Here is a 7,276-nt window from a genome sequence, read left to right on the forward strand (position 1 = left end):
GGCGGCGGCGACGAACGTGTGGCTGGTGGTGGCCATCTGCGCGGTGTCGAGCGTGTTCCTGCTGGCGGTGGTGCTGTACGGGGCGTCGCGGTGGGCGCCGCGGGCGGCCGTGCTGTCGGGGCCCGGGCCGGCGACGCTGGTGTGCGCCAGCGAAGTGGGGAGCTGGTCGTACTCGCAGCGCCAGAGCCGGAGCCTGTGCGTGGCGGACGGCGCGGGCAAGAGCGACCTCATGGTTTTCAGCCCCAACTTCCCGCCTCCGGCAGAGAATGATTTTGCTGGGAAGGAGCAGTCACTAGTCCCACGTTCTTCAGACGTGGTAAGTGGGTTCGTATCTTTTTCTGGTCTGGGGCGTTTTCTGTCCCACCATCTTTCAGTTTTTCTTTATGAGTCATTTCCGGATAGAAACATCTCAGATGTTTTAACTTTTGTACGAAGGTTGTCTGACTCTGATTTTGCTGTTGCATGTAGCCAGATTGGTCCAAATTTAGACGGCTGTGTGTGGTCTTAGACTTGTGCATGTTTCCCGGTTTCTCGTGTTATAAAACATGTTTGCCTTGACATTGAATGATTCACAAAATGGTATTGTCTCTTCTTTTTTTTTTTGTGCAGTACGTTTCGGGAATCATCACTGTTTCTAGGTCTTTTTTGCGATGGTATATTTGGTGAAATGTTTGCTTAGCATTTTAAGGTTTTTATCTTGTACACGGTATTGAGTGCCGATAGCGTGAGGTTAGTCAATCTTTTATTTTGCCTTATTAGTGTCTTTTCTTGTCTAACCTGTTGGACGGTGTTCGCAAGCTGGTGACCTCCTCAGGCTGATTGCAGATAGGGTATTAATTATCTTCGAATCCAGCTTTGAATGCGATAGGTTTTAATGAGGAATGTGTCAATATGCGTCGTTGTTTATTCTTATCTTACTGGTTGAGGAACTCGCTGAGTGGTTTGCCTCGCTAATCCCATGAAGCTGGAACACATTAAAAGACTATTACGGTTTGGAATGAGGGGAAGTGTTGGTGGAGGTCCTTAATGGTGTGTTGCTACTGGAAAGATCTCATATAGCTGATGTAATTCTCGTTGCAACGTTAAAAACGGAGATCGTATGACTTCCGGGGAAGTTAGAACAGTCAGTAATTTTATACGACCATTTTTCGTGTCACGCGTTCAAGTCGCAAAAGACATGCGTTTAGATAACTACCATAGTTTTAGGGAAACACGATCCTGTCAACACATTATATTTCTCTTGAGAACATTTATTTTTTTCGTTCTTTTAGCAGTAAACCTGATTTAGGCAAAGAACATAGCTTAAAAATCGAAGTCACATATCGATACTTCCAAATTGACAGGAATGTTCCTTTTAGGTAAACCAAAATACGGGTAAAGAAGGTGGATATATTCACGTCAGTTTTGTATAAATTCTTAGGGGCTTGACGTCTCCCGCGGATTCATAGAAAATGTGAGCTTGTCCCATTAATTTATTTTTCCTTTTTGAATTTATTTTACATCATTTAGAAAAGACTTGAAGTTCGAGTTCTTTGTATATTTGTTGGGGATTTTATTTGAAGACTCCTCTGACCACATCAGGTAGCTATTGTGCATACAGGAAGAAAGGCCGATCACCTCTCGAGCAGATGTGAATTGCCTTCACTTGTCTGTGTGCAGCAAGGGTTATCACAGTGCTGTAGAAGTGTTACGGTGGTTTTCCTTAATTTCCAAGGATCTGACAGAGGACAGGAAAAACAAACTGAGATTTCCTAAAGGAAAACTTGGTAGAGAAATTTTTTTTTCTGGTTTAGAAGGTTTTAGTAACTCTAGAAAAGGATGCAAAAACAATTCCCGTCCGAGAGAGCCTCGCAGCGAGTGCGGACATGAAGATAACGCGATCCGCCACCGCGGAGGTGGTGGGGAGTCAGCTTGTTTCCGTGGGCTAAGATTAAAAGCGATGATACGGAGTCTCTTAATGACGATCATTTGGGGGTAAGAAAATATTTGTGTCGTCTGAAGAGATTTGCGTAATTCCAGATATTTCCTTGGTTTCACTCTGACCACTATAATAAATTGAGGATCTGAAGGGACCCTACGCTGGTAAGAAACATTGCTGCACGTTTCTAAAAGAAATACCGAAGCATTAACTTCAGAAATAAACCTCGAGAATGCTTTTACTTCGTAGCATATTCTGGGAAGAAGTAGTTAACAGAAGATACTGGAATATACAGTCAGTGTCTTGGATAAAAGATAGAGATTGGCGCAAGGTTGTCAGTCTCTGCCAGACCAGGCTCTCTTCATCCCAAAGGCTACCACCGTTGCCGCATATGGCTTTGGAAGACGATTCTCATTAACGACGGTGTTACGAGGCACGGTGCAGTCGTGGTGGTTGGGAGCCGTGGGTGTATGGGAGGGGTAGCTGATGCTGGGGCTTAGAGCTCGAGCTGCGGGTGGAGCTGTGCGCGCTGTAGCCGTTCGTCAGTAGGCGGCTCCGGGAGCCGGAAGGTGGGAGCGGAAGGGGCGGCAGCGAGCGGCGGAGCGGCCGCTGCAGCGCTCCGCACTGACTTGCCGGCGGGAGGCTGTTTCACAGCCGCAGAACAGGGAATTTTGCAGGGAAATGCCGAGTGCCGCTGCGGGAAGACACCGCCACAAGGTGCTCGGCTTGGAGCCGCGCTTTTGCACACGCAGTACCTGTCATTCGTACCCGCCGTCGTCGGTGTCCCCCGGCATCTTCCGCAAAGCTCGGTGGTCTCTGACGGGAGTAAATAGACCAGTCTCGGACCTCGGGTGGAATAGACGCGTGTTCTTGCCTGCGATATAGCGGATGGCACGGTGCGAGTGTTTCCATTGCTTGATGTAGGTCATGAGGATTTTCGGGGGGATCACTGAAATCTAGAAATCCCCTGCGTACGAGATTTATTCTCCCGGGCTCCTTTTAGTAATCTCAGTTCCCACCGTCCCCACGTCGCAACTGCGAGCTCCCATGATTTGCTGAAGGGCATCCTGACATCGGTACCCGCTCCGCAAGCAGTCACAGCCTGCCTGCGCGGAAGGGGGAGGCGGGCTCGGAGCTGCAGTGACAGCAGCGGATCAGCCCCGGCCCTGCAGCCAACACCGAGGGAAGCGCGGGGCGGCGGGGCTGAGCGTTGCACGGGGCCGGAGACGCAGCCGGGCGCGGGAGATGGCTCGGTCCCACCGGACACAGCCCGGGGACAGCGGCGGGTGCTATGGCCGCGCCGAGTCCCGAGCGAAGGAGCCCGGTGTTCCGGGGCGCTCGGGCTGTCACCATCTTTGCGTTCATCTCTGCCCGGGGGAGCCCACATGGGAAAGGCGATAGCGGAGTCCCTGTACCTCCGCTGGCAGCTATTATAACCCTGTTCCGCGCCGGCATTTAGGGCTCGGTCCTAGGAGGAGCCCCCGCACTGGCTCCGGTCTTCCTCAGACCGCAGGCAGATCCAGTTTACTGACGGACCCCCGTGACACCGTCAGTGTCCGAACTTTTCTCATGCACCTTTCCGGGTCGAGATCAAAGCTGCGGCTGCCTGCCTGTCCGGGGACAGCTGCCCGTGCCGCCACGGAGTGCTCATCCATTCACTTCAGCGGAGAAACTGCAGGGTTGTCGCTCCATTTGCTTTCCCGGACGGATCCAACCCTTTCTGATGTCTCGCCTCTCCCGGCAGACGCTCCGCTGCCGCGGAAGCGCCCTCTTTCTGGTCTAGCATCAGCGGGGGCCTCGGTTGCGTTGGGGACCCCTCGGAGAAACGGGGCGAGTTCTGCTGCTCGCATTTTCCCTAACCCCAGTACCGATCTAGAGGTGTCTGTGATCTGCAAACCTCCTCCAGAGACGCCGATCCGCGTCTGCACGGCCTTTGATGCATTGCCTGAGGATAACGGGGCGTTAAAATTATCATCAACGTAAAGGATGGTGTTCAAACACGCATGGTCCTTCGTGTGGTGCAGCCATGTCCTCCAGAACCCCGAGATAATCCGGTTTGACTGTTCCTCTTTGTTTTTTTGCCTCTGATCGCTTACCAGCTTCCTCTGGCCGCTGCCGTTGTTTCGAGCACAGTATGCACGGCTGGAGAGATGACGTCTTACTGCTGAAAACAGGGATGATTGGCTGAGAATATAAGACGGGGCGGGAGAAAGAGGACGTAAGGGATGCTCAGGGCTCTGAGGCACTGTAAATGCAACGATGCAACAGCTTATTGGGTGGGAGGACACGGAAGAAGCGCTCTGTGAGCACGTCGGGGAGCAGAAGATTATAGAGGGATTGCGTAGCGGTGGTTGAGACCGCGGAGGTCCCGGGACGTGCCCTCAGGGTCGCAAAAAGTTTGATTCCTCGGCGATTCGGACCAAAATAGCTTGCTGGGTGGGTAAACTGGAGGGAAGGGAGTAGGAAACGGTTCAGAGAGGGCAAATTGAAGGCAAAGCCGACATCAAAGGTGAGAGGTTTTAAAAAGTGCTTACATTATCCTCCGTGATGAGTTACCAAGGGAGGCGTCTATTTTTAAAGGTATTTAATATGGCTCGTGCAACTAACGTAATTAGGGAAAGAGACTAGGCGTGGCGAGGAGACCTGCAAGGTTACAGACCCTGAAATGCCAGGACCTGTAAGTGGTGACACGGAAGAGTGGCCGAACAAGAGTGAGAGCGAAGAGACTGAATGCTACGACATCCTTGAGACACTGGGCATCTGGGTGTGAGAGGCGAGACACCAGACAGCTGGATGTGGGAGGCTGAGTGCAAACGGTGTGTGTATCTGTGTGTGTGTGTGTGTGTGTGTGTGCACAGGGGGGATTGCTCCGTGGTGCACGAAATGGCTTGGGAGTCTCCCGGACAGAGCGCACGGAGCAAGACTGGGGTCTCCACTCGTCTGCCTCCATGGCACAGCAGTGTTACTCTCTTCAGAGCAGGAGCGGCTGCGTTGTAATTGGCCAGAGATGTTAATATTACTAAGCGTTTTATTTTTGGCTATGACCCAGAGCTCGTCTGGTCTGGTCCGGAAAGGAAGTGTGGCAGGAATGGGAGGAGTGGTTGTGTATTAATACATTGCCGGCAATACTTATGTTCCAGTGATCAATACTGTGTGACTTCCGGGGACATCACCCTCTTTCCACAGTAGAGAGTGGAAGGAGACAACAGGACAACAGGACAAAAGACGCCAAAATATTAAAGCAGGACTGTAACGTTATGTAAAAGAGAATTGTAGGCAGGACCCCTTACAGCTTTATAGACAAGCATTAGGCAACACTGCAGAAGAAAAGGAAGAGATGTAGCAGAAAGCTGAAGAAGTTATCTCAGATGGCAAAAGAGTAGTAAATGAGTGAATTAACAAAGAAAAAATCGGTGAAGGTTGCCAAATACTTCTAAAAGATTAGTAAATTTTGGAAAGAGGCAAATGTACAATCACTTTAACTATTTGTGGCCATTGTTCACGTATCAGTTTCTTCCAGCCAATGTTTCAGACACCAGTGTGCATAATCACAGCTTTTGAATTCAAATATTAGGATTAAAAAAACCCCAAACAACTACCTTTGGAATGGGTCTGTCCGTTCAACAAGAGGAACTTGGGTCCAAGATTCCTGGGTGAGTAGAGCGTGTGTGTTGTAGCTGTATACGCATCTGGGTGTAACAACACTGCTCCAACTTTCCCAGAAGGATGTATTTATCTTTGCCATTGGCCAAGGCCAAGGAAAAACCTTTGCTGTCTTCCCTTTGACTTCAGTAGGTGGTATTACTTTGATCCAGCATGTTTATAGTAGCTGCACATCATTACAGAGGAGTAAGAACAGTGTCTTTTTCCGTATTATAGAGGACATCATATCCTGGTAGATGGGAAGTCTGGGGGAATTTGGGGCAGGGGGTCTAGATGGTAATTTTACGGTGACTAAGTGGGAACTAGGGATTTCCACAGTTAAGGGGGGGGGGAGAAGCCCAGGTAAATAGCATGCTTTGTGAGTTAAGACAGATACAAACCACCCCCGCAGCTCTTACAGGTGCTGTAGCATCAATGCAATAAATGGAAAATGCAACATTCAAACATTGCCAGGAGAGCTGAGAATCTTAATAATCGCAAACACTTGTGCTGTGGTGGACCGAGGCTTGCTTTAGTGTCGGTAGGATAGGAACCTCTCTTGGAGGTTTTGCTGAGTTAAGGATACAGACAGATGTATCGAATTTTTATTTAGTGAAACATTTCTGGCCGTGCTCCCAGTTTTCTCCTATTTTTAGAGGCACTGATAGTTTGTGTAATTGAAATGCTCTTTTTCACTGGCCTGGAAATTTTCAGCTGCATGAAATAAATAGAAGCAGAGCTGGTGCAAGAATGGTTAAAGTCTGCCTTTGCAGCGTATTCATAGCCTCTTCCTTTTGATTGATCAGGATCTCATGATAATAAGCTCTCATACAAGAGAGCTGGAAACGAAGGGGATCGGGGAGTTTTCATGGGCTGAAAGCAAACTGTAAAAATTGCTGCGGAAAGGGAGTGACCCGGACTTTTAGGGAAGGTATACTGAAATGCATTTCGCCTTCTCCCACACCCTTAGCGAGCAGTAGCTATCTATACCCTCGGTGCAGGAAGTCGGGGGAGCGGAGAGCTTTGATCTCCACGCGTGGTCTGTTATTTCTCTGTGGTATCAGCTTGTCTCTCGCCAGTATTCCTCAGCATGCCCTAAATACCACACCTCCCTGGCATCGGTACCTACTTCTGTGCAAGTAACTCGACTGCTGCAGCTTCCCAGTTTCCCTCTGCTCACCCCAGCTGTCCCGATCCTGCTCTGGCGGGTTGGATGGGAGCTCTTCTGTGGTTGCAGGTGATCACACTGGGGCAGTCAGACGAGAGACTCTTTTCTCCAGTAATCGGAGTTATTTTATCTTGTCCAGAAAGAGAGTCAGGCAAGAGTTGTATTATATCTTTATTTTTATTATTTTTACATTTTTTATTATTTTTGCTTAAAAGGGCAGAGACGGCTGCCTGCTTTAATCACGCTCTTAAACCCCCTCTGGGAGATGTGCTCAGCCGGAGTGTGCCGGGACTGTGCTGACCCGTGTTTAGCCGACGGCTGTCACTTATACGCGTTTCCCTTCCTCCCCGGTGCTCTGACAGCGTGAGACGGGCGCATCCTCTCGCTGGCTCTTCTGCGAATACGCGAGGACCAGCGAGGGGGAGGGAGCAGGTCTTCTCTGCATCTCTCGCTCACGGAAACACGATCATGCTGCAGACTTGGGGGCCCGGAGGCCCCTCGCAACTCCTTAGGGGCGTTAAAGAGAAAGGAGGAGAGGGGGAAAAAAA

At 50.0% G+C, this 7,276-nt stretch overlaps 1 pseudogene; it reads left to right on the plus strand.

Moving 5' to 3' along the window:
- The window catches only part of LOC112969576, a 2,942-nt pseudogene extending 2,123 nt beyond the window's left edge, over nucleotides 1-819 (plus strand).
- The last annotated feature ends 6,457 nt before the right edge of the window (nucleotides 820-7,276 follow it).

The sequence above is a fragment of the Apteryx rowi genome, unplaced genomic scaffold, assembly GCF_003343035.1.
Source record: "Apteryx rowi isolate R43461 unplaced genomic scaffold, aptRow1 scaffold_1094, whole genome shotgun sequence".
NCBI lineage: Eukaryota > Metazoa > Chordata > Aves > Apterygiformes > Apterygidae > Apteryx > Apteryx rowi.